The following is a 17,257-nucleotide window of genomic DNA, read 5'->3' on the forward strand; positions in this document are numbered from 1 at the left end:
GGAACAGGACTTACACGATCGGACTTCAACAAGAGAAAGAGGTAGAGGCAAAGGTCAAGGAAGAGGAAGGGGCACAAAGAAAAGCAAGAAGAGGAGGGCGGATAAATATATACCAATATCTAGTATTAATGCACAAATAAACACAGAAGATAAATCTATGGTCAACCTGGCCACCCGAACCCTAACACCCGAGGAGGAATCTCTATTAAAACTGGGTCTGCCATTTTGTCCACCTATTAATATGAACTATGTGAATATGGAGACTCGCAAATGCCGAGAGACACAGACCTATGTATAGTCTGACTACAAGGCTACTCCCCTTTATCTGCAGTCCCTTGAGACATTCTATAAGCTCTGCAATCAGGAGCTCCGCTGTGCACTGCTCCGCCGCAGATCCCGGATCTCCTCCCAGGAGCCTACCTTGCTAGCGCCTGATGCTTTTGGACCTCTGGCTTTTGCCGTTTCCTCGGCTGGGGACCCTTGCTGCTGTCTCTTTGCCCTGTTGCCGTTCCCCCCCACCGCAGGCGCTCAAATCATCAGGCGCAGCCGCAGAGCGGGGGGAATTGAGCACTAAATTTCCCAGGAGCACTTACCTTAGCCACACCCCTAACCTCGACAAGAGGCGCTTGAAAAAGGCGCTGCATCAGCTGGAGAGCGGGTTGATTTTCACACCAACAGGAGCCTACCTTGCTGACGCCTGACGCTTTTGGACCTCTGGCTTTTGCCGTTTCCTCGGCTGGGGACCCTTGCTGCTGTCTCTTTGCCCTGTTGCCGTTCCCCCCCACCGCAGGCGCTCAAATCATCAGGCGCAGCCGCATAGCGGGGGGAATTGAGCACTAAATTTCCCAGGAGCACTTACCTTAGCCACACCCCTAACCTCGACAAGAGGCGCTTGAAAAAGGCGCTGCATCAGCTGGAGAGCGGGTTGATTTTCACACCAACAGGAGCCTACCTTGCTGACGCCTGACGCTTTTGGACCTCTGGCTTTTGCCGTTTCCTCGGCTGCAGACCCTTGCTGCTGTCTCTTTGCCCTGTTGCCGTCCCCCCCCCCCCCCGCCGCAGGCACCGCAAACCATCAGGCGCAGCCGCATAGCGGGGGGAATTGAGCACTACATTTACCAGGAGCACTTACCTCGGCCACGCCCCTAAATGCGACCGGAGGCGCTTGAAAAAGGCACTGCATCAGCTGGAGAGCGGGTTGATTTTCACGCCAACAGGAGCCTACCTTGCTGACGCCTGACGCTTTTGGACCTCTGGCTTTTGCCGTTTCCTCGGCTGGGAACCCTTGCTGCTGTCTCTTTGCCCTGTTGCCGTTCCCCCCCCCTGCAGGCGCCGCAAACCATCAGGCGCAGCCGCAGAGCGGGGGGAATTGAGCACTACATTTCCCAGGAGCACTTACCTTGGCCACGCCCCTAAACGCGACCGGAGGCACTTGAAAAAGGCGCTTGAAAAAGGCGCTGCATCTCCCGCCTCGCGGGACGCGCGCGGGTGGCGCCGGGCTAGGCCCGGGACTAGGGCGGGACCGTCTGAGGCCGTCCTATGCAGACCGGGGCAGGACCCCACCTCTAACGAGTGAGCCTGAGTTACATCATAATCATATAAGGTATTGTGATCACTTCCTGGAGAAATAATATATTTGGAGCCCATCCTTGAGTGTGGGTTACTAGCCCCTTCCCTTTAAAGAAATTGCTAGAAAATTATGGGGAAGAGAAAGGCTATGGAGGGGGTGGGAGCCCCTGTTACTACAACAAAAAAAAGGAAGAAGTCTAAAAAATGATCACATGCTGCTACTAACTGTGTAATGTCAAGTATCGAAACTATTGTTGAAGATTGTGAGAATATCCTACTGTCTGCTACTGTCTCAAGTAATGTGGATACTCCTGACCCTCTGGTGGAAAGTCTATTGCAGAGAAAGAGTAAAGTTATTCCAGCTATTTTCACTAAAAATCCTAAACCTAAGTGCTTATTGGATAAAACACACTCTAACTCCCCCTAAACCCATAGAGGTAAATGTTATAGAGGCACAAAAAGAGGTAAATGTTAATGCTATTACTGAAATACCAATTGAGAATACAGACAGGTTCCCGTGCCAGATAGAAAAGGAAATGGGTATTTCTTATACCAATCGATTTGCGGTATTGGAAGGGGACTCAAGGGAAATAGGTGAGGTTCTAACGCAAAGGTCAAGGGGGGATATGGAGGATAGGAATAACCCAGACGAATGCTCTAAATGCTTGAACTTTAATCACAGGTTAATGGGGAGAATGAAAAGCCTGGAAAGGGACATAGCCCAAATTAAGGAAATGATGACGGATCTTATAAAAAGGGAGGTTCCATATAGAGTAATCTCTCCACACTTAGGGGCCAATTACGATGGCGGATTTCCCGCATCCACCGGGCCGGCGGAAGCCACCGCCGGCCCGGAGGATGCGGGAAATCCGCCGCGGAGGCTTGAAAGACCCACCGCCAAATTAGGATGGCTGGTGGGTCTTACAATCTGTCCTCCGCTTTTCTGCCGCGGTCGCCTTCCGACCGCGGCGGAAAAACATTAACATGGCTGGCGGTGTCTATCAGACACCGCCATCCATATTAGGATGGAGTACAAAGTATGCTTTTCCACGGCGGCTTTTCCGCCGTGGAAAAGCATACGGAGCTTCACTTCGGGGGCCCGTTGCGGGCCCCCTGGGTGAAGGAGGGGGGGTGGGGTATGCATATGGGGGGTACCTATGGCCCCCTGCATTTGCGTGGACAAAGCGACAGGCACGCGCGGTGCCTGCTGCTTTGTGCACGCAAATGCCGTGCATGCATTTTTAACATTGCGGCGGGTGCAGCTTGAAGCTGCACCCGCCGCAATGTTAAAGATTGAGGATGTGACCGCCACCCTGGCGGTCACATCCTAATCTGCACGGAGGGACCGCCGCAGCCCCTGCAGACGGTCCCTCCTACTCTATGGTGGCGGACGGACTCAGGTTCGTCCACCATCATAATCGGCCCCATAGTGTCAGTACCTAACTCTGCCAAAGCCCCCACCCCACGATTGACCCCAATAAATCAGACTGCAGATGTGGCATCATTTAAACGTACATCACAAATTGCCCCACTGCTAGTCGGCAAAACCGCAGGAAACTCACGAACCACCAATCTAGCCCAACCACCTCTTGCTAAAATATCAGCTAGGCATAAGATCCCAAGCTCTATTTCCACAGTAGTAAAACGGAGGGATCCAATATCAAAACGTGGGGACTTGCAGGGCTGTAATATCCACTACGCTGACAGGGATAGACCATCCACTGGGAGCATAGCGGCAAAATTCCCTTGTAGTACTGTCTACATGACTGGGGTCACTGAGAGGGAAGCCACCAGTAACTATGAGAATAGCGAATCCTTACGTAACAAGGCCATTCATTGGCTTCGTCATGTTAGAGGGTGTAGGTCAGTTGTTAGGGAGGACATGATCAATGTTAAAAGACTTTCCTTGCCCAGCTCGGCAACAGACTGTATTGAGATCGTGTTTGGTAATATAACAATTGCTGAGAACCTAGTAGCTTTGGAGCATAGGACTTGCCCCCCCAGGAATTGCAATATTCAAATCAGACCTGCACCACTATGGTCTAACTATAGGCCCGAGGAGCAATCAGGCCTTAATAATATAGATTGTGACCACCAAAGGGTGATCGTTTGAACCGTGCAACACAAAAACATGATACACAGAACCCCGAGCACCAGATCAACTGCTCTGTAAACATTGTAGACAATGAGGGCAGGGTGACTAATGATGAGGCTACTCCCTCTAGGGATGGAAGTTCAAATGAAGTGCCCACAGTCGATAGGCCCCTAATCACAGTTGTAGGAGAAATAACTCCAGACATAATCACTAGCAAGACTAACCCTAACATGAAAATAATTAAACTAATTTCTTGGAATATAGCGGGGCTCCAGAAAATATGTTAAACCCAGATTGGAGTGAATTTATAGACATGTTTGATATCTGCATGTTTCAAGAAACATGGAGTACATCGCCCCAATATAAATGTGGATATTCTACCCACTTTATCCCTGCAGTTAGTATAGGGAGAGGTCGACCCTCGGGGGGTCTACATATTTGGATTAAAGTAGCGCTTAATCTGCGGTTACTGTTCACTCTTTGCCATCGCAGGACATACTGCATATCTCTGTTAAGGGCAACCACTCTACAAGCTCTTTTGAGTTGTTTAATGTGTATGCCCGTGGGTCCCTGGGAGGTCAAACTTCATCCACTATAGTCATACTTGAGGGGGCACTGGCAGGTATTCCCTTACTGTCCAGTGTCATCATAGGGGGAGATTTTAATTGTACATACGAACCCCTAAGTGTAGATAATATTGTGGACATGAATGAAGAAGATTGTAAAAAGTCTATCCCGCCTCTGACTCTAGCCCCAATCAAAAAGTGGACCCCAAGAGCGATCCAAATAAATGCACTAACAATAGAATATAACTTCCGTGCTCTGAACGGTAGGACAATCTCGGACCCAAATGGTGCGATGACATATAACAAACGTAGTTGTCCATCCCGAATTGATTATATTCTGCTTGACACTGGCTCTTGAATAGATTAATTGATATGGAAGTCATACAGTCACAGGATAGTGATCACAACCTGCTCTGTGTGAAAATAAAATGGGGGGCGGAGAGGGAAACCTCAGATGATCCATTAATGATAACAAAAGAATTAGTTCCATCTAACGGTAACCGTAGACTTAAATGGAACAGGGTGTTCTGCCAAGAAGATAGTCTGCTCTGTATCAAAGGTCTGGTGGAATTAGAAACTAAGGAACTTGTATCTAAAATCCCTGCCCACCACACCGATCATAATGTCAGCCTTACAGACTCTTACAATACCCTAATGGAAAAAATTGGTTCCTTCTTCACAATAAAAGACACAGGGGGACCTAAAAGGAAGAATGCAGTAAAAGCCAGTACCCCATGGTACACGGTACAATGTAGGGAAAGGAGAAGGGAAATAGCAAATGCTATCAGAAGAAAGGTCACCACAGCTGTACGGTTGGCCAGAAGGGTATATAACATGTGTATCAAAAGGGCCAAGAGGGATTGGGAGGAGGAATATTGGCAGGAACTTAGGGTCGCTGCCAGCTTAAAGAACCCAACTCTGTTTTGGAACCTGATAAACAAATTAGACAGAAGATGAATTAAGCCCCTTGCCAACCACATAACTGAACAGCAATGGCATTCACACTTCTCAAATTTGTACTGTGGCGATGATGAGGCAGGCCCATTTTGCAGGGCACAAAATAACCATAGCAATGAGGGGTCTGCACCCGTAGAACCCTTTACAACCCGGGAAGTTCTTGACACTATTAGGAATATAACACCCGCAAAAGCGGCAGGCCCGGATGGGCTACCGGGTGATTTATATATATATGACCCCAAGTTGTGGGCGGATTTTATTGCCCCCCTTATGAATTTAATCCTTAGTGGGTATCCTGTACCCGACTCTTGGAAGTGTGCGGAAGTGGTCACCATACATAAGAAAGGCAATAGGGAGGACCCTGCCAACTACAGGCCGATTAGTTTAATCGACGCTATGCAGAAAGTAGTTGGCAGGGTCATTGTAAATAGAATGGACAGATGGTTAGAGGAGGGGAATATACTTTCCCACTTCCAGGCGGGCTTCTGTAAAAACGTGGGTACTATGGACCAGGTTTTTAGGTTCTGGGCAATATACTGGAAAACAGTAACTATTATGAAAGGGAATCTATACCTGGCCTTTATAGACCTTAAAAGTGCCTTCGACTTGGTACCCCGTTACAAACTCTGGAGGGTGTTGCAGGATATGGGGTTTCCTTGTTACCTCCTGGAGGTTATAGTCAAATTGCATGAGGATAGCTATGCTAGGATTAGATGGGGGAGACATGGTCAACTAACAGGGAGGGTGTCTGTGAACAGGGGGGTTCGCCAGGGCTGTGGGATGGCTCCGACATTGTTCTCCCTCTTTGTTAATGGAGTGGTAGACCATCTGAGGGAGTGCAGTGCCGATGCCCCGGTCCTGGCAGGGGAGAAAACACCTACTCTCCTCTTCGCGGATGACACCCTCCTGTTGGCCAAAACACCATCTGGATTACAAAAATTACTGGACAGATTTAGCCTGTTCTGCCACAAACGTGGGCTGACTTATAATACGACCAAAACCAAGCTGATGGTGCTGTCCCCTTCCAAAAAAGCAAAGAAAATTAACATCATTCTTAATGGGTCATCTCTTGAGGTGGTCGAGGATTTTGACTACCTGGGAATCAGAATTAACAACAGATAGAAATGGGATTCCCATGTGGCCAAGATGCTGCTAAACCTCAAGAGGGTCTCAGGTGCCATTTTAAGGAGCCAGCGAATGTCGGTCAGCAGACCTATTGCCCCGGCTCACGCTGTTTATGAGGGGAGGGCGCTGACCTCTGCGACTTATGGGGCTGAACTCTGGGGTTGCGAAAATGTTCCTGATCTGGTAAGAGCAGAGAACAAATTTATAAAGGACCTAGTCTCCCTTCCGACCTCAACTCCGCTGAAACCCCTTTTCCATGACATGGGCAAACGCTCTATCTTAGATATAGTTCACCTTTGCCCCTTGCTGTTTTGGGTGCGCCTGAGGAGGATCCCAGAGCTAGCAAGCTATGCTTTGGTGTTGGATGAACTGATTACCTTGAATAGTGCGAACAAAATACAGTGGGTAAACGAATTGAGACAAATGGTCATTAAACTGGGCTTGGCAGAATTCTGGACCTCTCAGCCCCCCCCCAAAACAAGTAATTAAGAAAATCTATTGGGAGTGGGTAGATGCAGAGGCATAGAAGAGCTTGAAATGGGGATATTTAACCACACAGTTCTTAGAACACAAGCCAAGCAGAAAGTTGGAACCATTTTTAGACCTCATCAGAATACCAAGAGACAGATCGGTCTTCCTAAAGATGAGGTATGGGACACTACCTCTCAATAAATTCACTGAAAGATGGAAAGGATCAGGGGTCTCAAACAGTACTTGCCCATGCTGCCCGTGTAAATCAGAATCCCTACCACATTTTCTGTTTGGCTGTAAAGCTTACAAGAGGGCAAGACTGAGATGGTTGAAACCAGTTTGTATAGAGTTGGGGGTCAGAGATTTCCGGGTTGCCCAACGTATCCTCACAACTGATACAACATCCCATCTTATTGTATGTGGAGTGGCAAAATATCTATCATGTGCCTGGCTTATCCGCACCAGGATGTTAAATGCTAACAAAGTATAGAACCTACACATACTGTTTCTAACTTACATGCATTTTAACATTGTTGTACTTTAGTATTGTCATCAAATTGTTCTTATCAATGTAAATAATGTTTTATTGCCTTTTATTCTATGAATTGGATATTTTATCAAATATGTTTTTATACAATGTATGTACTTTTATGATATGACAATATCGAATAAAGTATTACAACAACGAATATAAGAATAGATCTATTCGTCTATGTAAGAAAATTGAAATGAATGAAGATACCCAAAGTGAAAAGATATGTCAATGTTAGTAGAAACATTTTATCAAATATGTCAACTGAAATATCCACTGACTTTACTTTGCAGGATATTGATTCCATTCTAACAATCCAGGAATTAGAACTGGACCAAGGGATTGCTGCTAGCAACGATGTGAGTGAAATGTTAAGGGCTCTAGGGTTTATGTCTGATATGACACAAAGTAGTGGTTTCAAACTAACATCTAATTATAATCCCAGTGTGTCTTTTGACAATATTGAGGCTTTCCATACACTCATGATGTAGGAATTGTTGAAACTACGTAACGAGCACAACTATAAAGTTAGAGATAACTTAACTAAAGAACAAAGGACTGCTCTTACAAATTTAGTGGATGATCCCACCCTAGTCATAAAGCCGTAGGACAAAGGAGGCAACAAATTCCATATGAATATCAATGATTATAACATGGAGGCTATACGGTAATTGAATGATTATGTCTGGTATGAAGTGATTAATTGGGAAACTTATGGATCATCGATACATAAGTACAATTGAATGCTGAAAGGTTAAGTGTTGGCCTGTTAGATGAGGATGATTAACAATGCCTCAGAACAGACCTGGATAGCCTGTTTGTACCTTTTACTGAAGGTACACAAACTTCCCACTAGACCCCCAGGGAGACAGATTGTATCCGCCAATGGTGGTCAATTGGAAAACACTTCTATCATTCTTGATCATTTTCCATCTCAGACTGTCACAAATCTGAGATTGTACTATCATGACAGCAAGGATTTCCCAAGAAGGATACATGATATAAAGTGGGAAAGTACCTTTTGTATGATATCTCTGGATGTCTGTTTTTTTTACATGAGCACTAATCAGAGAAAGGGGTTGGATGCTTGCATGTATTTCTTTCAGAACAGACCCATATTAATGTTGGATCACACAAACATGTTGAAATCACTGATGTTATATTGTTTGGAACAAAACATTTTCCTCTTTGAAAAGACAGTGTATTAAAAAAGATCAGGAACAGAAATGGGTACCTCCTTCACCCCCGCCTGGCAAATTTGTTTCTGGGTTGATGGGAGAAGCAGGTGGTTCGGGTTGAAGCCATTGAAAAATATACTGAACATATATCTCTATGGATTCAAAACATAGATTATTTTCCTCATTTGGGATAGGCAAGAACATCTGGCTCTTTAATGTATCAAAACTCTACTGCTGCGTGGCGATTTAAGCTCAGAGTGATTTTTCTCGATTCATGCCTTATATATGTACAATTCACATTGCCCTTATATAGGCATAGAAATCAATCCCTTATTTAGGCGTAGCCCATGCTACCCAAATACAGGCATGGCTACTTCCACCCGTACCAGACGTCACACCGATTTCTTGGAAAACCACCGTAAGCAGTTAGGGAACTTCCGCTTGCTTGAATATTGATTTGTCCAAGAACTCAGTTAGTTTACAAAGAACAACTATTCCCTAGGGGTACTTTCCTGACGTTCATATGCCCGACTTTACGTCAATATATGGCATTCCTAAACACCTTCAAGGTAAAAATATACCTTCACTTGCTCTAGCAAGATACGGTGGTTTGGAGCAGTTCGAAGACCTCCTTGCCCGACGCAGCTCGCTACAGCAAGTGCCGAAGAAAGCCAACGCTCCAGCTGACGCACTGATCAAGAAGCTGCCTTTCTCTTGCCGAGAATCCAGCTCCAGTGTTTCCGGCTCCCCTTGCAGGGTGTTGGGAAATCGAGTCCCGAGACAAAGATACCAGACCTCCTTCATTCTAAACCAACGTATGGGGCTGATTAGAACCTAGATAAACCTTTGGTAGATTCTTGCCAAAAAACAACTAAACCTATGCTACACAATACTTACTTCTTCCCTCGTACTAGACTTAGGTTAGGTACATTGGGGTAGGCGTATTTTAGAAGCACCAGTTGAGTGTTTGAGTCAATGTTATTTATGTATGTATTTTTATATGGCTTAGAAACCATACAATGCTCTTGCAGTATTATTTCATATTACTGTTACGGTGTACGCATTATACTTTGCAGTCTGCATAATGATTGTAGCCGTTCACTTCTGTTGCATGAGGAAGAAGTCTGTTCAATAAACCTTTTTATTGAAAACACCCGTCTCTCTATTTCTCTGCAACTCTGTAGAAATGAAGCATGCACGATTGACTGAGTGAAATACTTATCTATTGTTTCCGCGACTCTGAGAGATATATTCTTATTCTTGGGAAACAAAGTTGTCATGTTTATGCGGTTGTCAGAAACTAATCCCTTCTTGTGTATTCGAGAAAGTTTCTAGTGACCTCTGAGTTAGCTGGCACACGCACAATTAAGTTTAGCATATTCTATAGAGACCTAGTTGACCTCGGTCCTAAATCTAATCTATAGGATATATTATTCCAATGTGCAGAGCCTATTGGGAAAATAGGAACTACACAACACTACCACAATGACCTTATGCTACATAAATCACTAGCCGCCTTCCAGACCCCCAATTCATTGCCAAGAAATCCCAATCAAGCAGGCAGAACAGGTCCCGCAATAAATTACCCTACACATACCATTCCAACTTACCAACCAGTATCATCTAGCAAGACCGCTGTATTGGCGCAGTGTAGGAAGCAAATTAGTGTTCCATCTGGGTTTAATTACATCCAAACAGCCCCTTTTACATCTCAGGCCCCTCCACATAAAGCAGTAGCGCCCGGCTCACATTTTTCCGGACGCTCTCCCCGTCCCTTGTTCCCAAAGCAGACAGTTTTTATGGTAAATGTCCCTAAGCTTATGGGTCGTGAATATGGGGATTCACTGATCAATAAAGTCACACGCTGGATTCGACACGTCAGAGGGTGCCGATCGATAATAAGAGAGGACATCATCAAGGCAACGAGGCACTCTTTTCGAGCTCAATGATTAGATACTATTAAGCTCATGCTGACTTCCCCCCATTTGGCTGAGGGCCTACTGGCTCTAGAGTATAGAACTTGCCCTCCTGGTACTTCGGGTATTCAATTTAGATGTTCCCCACTGGCTGCTAGTACAATCACGAGGAGTGAGGTCTCTGAGCTAGCCAGAGGGTCGCAATTAAGCGACAATGATTGACTGGCAACAATTTCTCAAATATTAACTGCGCACACATACGACTCTGAACTAGCTCTTACAGATACTGCCCCCATTGCCTCCATTGTCTCATAAAGTGTACATAACCAGGCAAGGCCATTCCAACTAGAACCTTCTTACTCATCCCGAATGATTTCTGACCCCAGGCACATAGTTGCAAGCCCTTTTTTGATAAATCATTCTCTAGAACCTAACTGTACCCAGACCGAATTAGCTAATGAGTTGGGGCACTCTAAATTAGATAGCCCAAATTTAAAGATCCTTTGTTGGAATATAGCTGGCCTCTCTAAGAAATTATCCTTGTCAAATTGGAACAACTTTGTTGAAGGCTACACTATTTGTATCTTTCAAGAGACATGGAGTATGGTGCCCCATCACAAAGTAGGTTTCGCGTCCTACTACATCCCAGCAGTACCATCACCAACAGGGAAGGGGCGCCCCTCCGGTGGCCTGTTAATATGGATCAGTATCTCTTTAGATTGCACATTGAATCAGATCCAATGTAATTCTCCTGACATCTTGAGACTAACCATTAGGGATAATAAAGGAGGTAGAACTCTGGAAATTTTTAACATCTATGTCCCAGGAACAAAAGGAGGAGCACAATCACCTATAGTCGCATTCTTGGAAGCCGAACTTTCCAATTGTCCCCATGACTTGTACATCCTGGTAGCGGGAGACTTCAATTGCACTTTTTAACCTCTCGCTGCCGAGGATATACTAGACATTGAAGAGGACGATGCCAAGCGGGGAATCCCCCCGCTGAGCATTCCCCCGATAAAAAGGTGGACCCAATTGGCTGTTCAGCTGAACTCTCTAGCTGTAGAACATGGGCTAAGGGCAACCAATGGTAGATCACCGTCTGATTCAACAGGGGCACATACCTACAATAGGGTAGGTTGTTCCTCGTGAATCGACTATATCCAATTAAATTACAAACTGTGGTGGCATCTAATAGACATGGTGATACCATCGACTGTTGACAGTGATCACAACCCACTATGTCTAACTTTAAAATCTCTATGGCTGCCCAATCCCAGACCTAGAGACACAGGAAACTCAATATCAACAAGGGAAGTAATTCCCTCAAATTGTGGTAGATACTTTAAATGGCATAGAGTTGTTCTAAATGAAAAGAAAGTACATGGCATTAGAGAGACATTGGTAGAGGCCTTAAGTGAAATGGGAGAGGCCCTCACAGATCTAGACGTCACCGTTAAGATTTCCAAAATTTATGAAAAAACTATTAGTACCCTGGGAACTTTTTTCCATACAACTGCTGGAATTGGGCTCCGCACATTGCGCAAGAAGCCCAATGGTATTGATATGTGGTATACGAACACTTGTAGACGCAAAAAAATCTGCCCTGGTTCTGGCTGTTAAAAGCAAGTCTCTCACTATGATACAGTCAGCAAGAAGGGAGTACAAGGTGGCAGTGTCCAAAGCTAAGAAAGAGTGGGAAGATCAGCACAGGCAAGCCCTGAAAATAGCCAGTATGGAGAAGGATGCTAGCCACTTCTGGAATTTGATTAGAAGCAAGAAGCGACCTGACTGTGAATCAATTACCAACAATATCCTACGCCAAACCTGGTATGACCACTTCCTGAAACTCTATTCTAACACAGAGGAAGTCTTGCATGAAAGCCCAGCCATCGATTTTAGAATAGGCTTTGGGGAACCCAATAGACATCCTTTCTCTGAACTGGAAGTGGAAACCGCCATTCGGCGTATCGTTTCAGCAAAGGCAGCGGGCCCTGACGGCCTCCCCGGGGATCTCCTTCGCGCAGACCCCGTAAAATGGGCAAAATGTTTTACCATCTTAATTAACGCCATCGATAACGGGTCCCCCATTCCAGATTCCTGGAAGGGAGCCGAGGTCGTCCACATTTTTAAAAATGGGGACAAGGACGACCCTGCCATTTATCGCCCAATAAGCTTGATTGATTCAGCCCAAAAGGTCGTTGGGAGGGTGGTGTTGGAGAGTATCTTGGCATGGGCAGATGAAAACAGGGTCCTCTCCGATTACCAAGCAGGCTTTAGGGCTGGCACCAGGACAATTGAACAGGTGTTCAGGCTACTCCTCCTCCACTGGAAGGTGGTCCAGATAGGCAAGGGCAGTCTTTATCTTGCATTTATCGACCTAAAGACTGCCTTTGACCTTGCCCCTCAGGGCGCTTGTGGCAGGTGCTAGCTGAGCAGGGGGTCCCTAGGAACATTTTAAATATGCTAGTTCGCCTCCACGAAGGCAACTATGCTCAAGTGAGATGGGGCTCTCAAGGGCAGAAAAACGCTAGAATACCAGTGAACAGGGGCGTCCGCCAGGGCTGTGTATTAGCTCCCATCCTATTCTCCTTGTATGTGAATGGGTGGTTGAACATCTACAGCGAATACCATCAGACGCTCCAGCCCTGGCGGATGAAAAAATCCCCACCCTCCTGTTCCCTGACGACACCCTCCTCATCTCAAAGACCGCGAAGGGCCTGCAGAGTCTCTTGGATAGCTTCCAGTCATTTTGTACCAACAGAGGGCTGGTTATCAGCTCTGAGAAAACAAAGCATTTAGTGCTAAATCCCCCCAAAAATCTTAGGACCCCACCTGTACTATATTCTGTTCCACTAGAGAGGGTCATTACTTTCGATTACCTGGGCATTCGCATCTCCGATTCCATGCTCTGGAGCTCTCATACGCAGAAAATGCTCCTGAACCACAAAAGGGTAGCTGGGGTATTACTCAAAGAGCATCGCTCTTTAACAAGCAGACCTATTGCCCCCACTATTGCTATTTATAAGGCCAGAGAAGTGAGTTCGGCCCTTTATGGTGCCGAACTCTGGGGTTTTACTAACTCGTATCAAATTGTGAGATCAGAAAATAAATTTTTAAAAGAGCTAATGATGCTTCCCCAGAGGACCCCCCCCAAGCCTTTACTGCAAGTTCTAGGGTGCCACTCATTCAGATATTTAGCAAGACTTAGCCCCGTCCTTCTGTGGGCCTGCTTGTGGCAGACACCAGAATTGTCAAAATATGCAGCGGGGCTAAGCAGAATAATGAGTATGGATGGGTGGCATAAGATTAAATGGTTAAAGGATTTAGAAACACTTCTGCATGATCTTGACTTTAAAGAGGCATGGTTAAATAGAACTGCTCCACCAAAGGCAGAACTCAAGAAGGCGTACTGGTCTTGGGTCAGTAACAAGGGTCTCCTTAATCCCAAAATAGGTAGGCTGACAGAGGAGTTTATGCAACACAAGCATCTTACTCGCTAGGAACCATACCTGGATGTCATACAAAAACCATACGACAGAGCTCTGTATTTTGAGTTCAGGGTAGGTTCACTCCTCACACGAGAGCTGACTGCGCAATGGAAGCCTCCCTATCAAACACCAGCTTCCTGCCCGAACTGTGAGGCTACCCTTGAGTCAATCGCGCATGTCATGTTCGCTTGTCCAGCCTACAAAGTGCCAAGGGAACGCTGACTCAAACCACTCTGCAGAGAGCTGGGCACTCGCAGTCACTTTGTTGCGCTGCGCATTTTAAAGTCTGATGCACGCAACCTCTATGCTTGTGGTCTGGCTAAATTTCTGAGATGGGCATGGAGTATTAGATCAAGAACCCTGAATGCTAATCTTTAAATATCCCTGCTGCTATGTGTTTCCCGCTTTTTGTAAAATGCACTTTACTTTTTTTACGTTGAAAATTTTATTTTTAGTATTTATTGCATGGCCTTCAATGAATTTTTGCTAGCCAAATGATTTGGGTACATCTATTGCCTGCTAGAATGTATCTTGTTCTTAATTGTATAGCTTTTTTATCTTGTTCTACAGCTTTTAAGGTATGTTTTTATCGAAATAAAGCTATCATGACTGACTGACTGACATAAGATCAGTGAAACATATTACAAATATCTGGATGTTCCAAATACTATAAAAAAACAACAAACTGACTACCTCATTGTTTAGCTGCCGCGGCCCGTGCAAGTAAGTGGGGTGGGGATGGGGGAGATTTCGATGGACGATGACGAGGGAAAATTATATAAATAATTAATTTCCCCTCATCATCATTCGTTGATTTCCCACCCAGCCGGCCCCACCACTCTTACCTGCACGGGCTGCAGCTGTTGTTTAGAAAAGAGACTCTGGGTAATAGCACATTGCATGCCCACAGCTATCATCCCACCTCACTCATTCACAGCATACCATATGGTGAGCCTTTGAGAGCACAACGAAATTGCAGTATGGAGGAGGGTTTTGCTGATGAACAGAACATCATAACACAGAGGTTCAAGGAAAGAGGATATTTTATTAAGGTTCTATCTCAGCCTAAGTTCAAACTGAAAGGCACAAAACAGGAGGATGTTCTATGAAAAATGTCCTTACCCATATGAATAAACAAATGGACTCAGTACCCAGATTGATTACTACATATAATAATAAGTCCTACAAATTAAGAACCATTGAGTGACACAGGGGTCTTACTAAAGCAGATCCAGTGATAGGCACAACCATAGGCAATTCACCCTTCGTTACATACAGGGGAACCAAGTCAATCAAGGATAAGCTTGTTCATAGTTTTCAGGAGACCCCCCACTCACACCACTTGGTTTAGATCACATGCAATTCTTGTAAAGCATGCAAACAAAGCCATAGCTGCAAGGATGTTCTGACTTATGATGGCAGAATGACACATATCAGAAAGTTTATTACCTGCACAACAGACTTTGTGGTATTTGTTCTGGAGTGTCCTTGTGGCCTCAGATACATAGGCAGTACCAACCTACCACTAAATAGAAGAATCCTTGAGCATCATTGGCCAAAACCAATCGGGACTTCAATTATCCTGTGGCAAGGCCCTTTCATAGTACACACAGTTGCAACAATAAAGTAATGCCTTTTTTTGGCATAGATCATATTATGAAAAACATCAGGGGAGAGGACAAGGAAAAGCAATTGTGCATCCTTGAGTCATGCTACATAATGACTTGAATACCAAGATACTTAATGGCATGAACAGTGAAGAAGAATTAGCAACACACACCGGGGTATAGCATCACCTGCCCTCTTAAGTCATTGTCCTGTTAACCATTTACTGCCACATATATTTTAAATCTCACTGTACATTTTAATTTTCACAGATTGTCACAATTTGGAGTGTACAAATTATGAAGATTTATGAGGGAGGTTTTATGGCGCATATTGTTCACGGTATTGAATATTTCTGAATGGGCCGTTGCCCTTCTATTAATACGGCTTGAAATTATGACTGTTTTGTGGCCAATTGGCCTAGACCAGGATAAAGGTGTTTGGCGTATGATGAATATAGAGTTGTTCATAAGACGTTTTCCTTTTGTATAGACAACAAAGTGTTTCAATCACTATATGGAAAGCCACTTCTATTTCCTCCCATTTTCTCAATGAGATGATGTTTTACACCCCTTTAAATAGATGGAAGGATTAAATAGTTAATGAATGGGCACTTGCACACAATGTTATAAAATATACCTCCTCCTTATCATATGTACCTCTATCATGTGGGTGGATTGTGCTTACGCTCACCTTGAATCGTTTGGTTTTCTTAAACATCTCACATAGTATGCACTTTTATATTGGGGTGATGAAGATGGAATGGAAGTTGCTCCCATTTGCCGCACTTAATCAATTATATGGATATGTAGGATTTAAAGTTCTCCATGTGATGATCAAGATGACTACTACATTTTACAAGGATATAATGAATTTATGATCACGGCCTAGATAGTGTGTCTACTATGTTCTTTGGAAAATAATTTAATTCAAACTGATTGGTTGCCTCTAAAATGATGAAGGATTTATTATTTATTTAGATGAGCTAATCTCTTAAAAGAACATTCATATGTTTTCAATTGTTTGAAATCTTTTCACTTTGGAGGAATACTTGTGTCTATGATATTTGCACTGAATTTCTAGAGTGCGTGGATCACTTTGTGTAACTTGCCAAAGGCTGTCTCGGCCGAAACGCACTGTTTTGTGCACAATAAACACTCATGCCTCGGCTTGGCTGTGCTGCTTCCTTATATCCTTTGGACATGTGTATATACACACACATACATATATACTTACAGTATCAATACTCACCAGGCATGATATAGACGTCTGTGTGGTACAGGCATGCGCAGTATAGGCATCTGTGTGGTACAGGCATGTATTGTATTGGCATTGCTTGGCAAAGGCTTTGTAGCGCAAGCTATTTCCTGTTATGTGCCTGAGTTAGGCCCAAGTAACGGAGCTAAAAAGATTTCTTACATTGTCCTTATTTTGCACAATAACATTTCTACCGTAACCTTTTGCACATATTTGGGTGTGTGACAATGTTGGATTAGTTTCTCTGAAACTACTTTGTTTACACATCTAGCTTCGCATTAAATTATCATGATGCCTTGAACATCGTGTACAAGACCTCTTGACGCACTATGTACAAATGTCGTTCTATCTTCATCCGCGGGGTGGCGGCTATCTACATATCCATAACATTTCTAATCTATACGCACATCATAAGGATGCTTTCCATTATAAATAATGAGCATCCCAAAACATTAGCAGAGGAGGCACTTCATCTGACACCAACGGTCCCTGCAT

This window comes from Lissotriton helveticus, chromosome 1_1 (assembly GCF_964261635.1).
Source record: "Lissotriton helveticus chromosome 1_1, aLisHel1.1, whole genome shotgun sequence".
In the NCBI taxonomy this organism is placed as follows: Eukaryota; Metazoa; Chordata; class Amphibia; order Caudata; family Salamandridae; genus Lissotriton; species Lissotriton helveticus.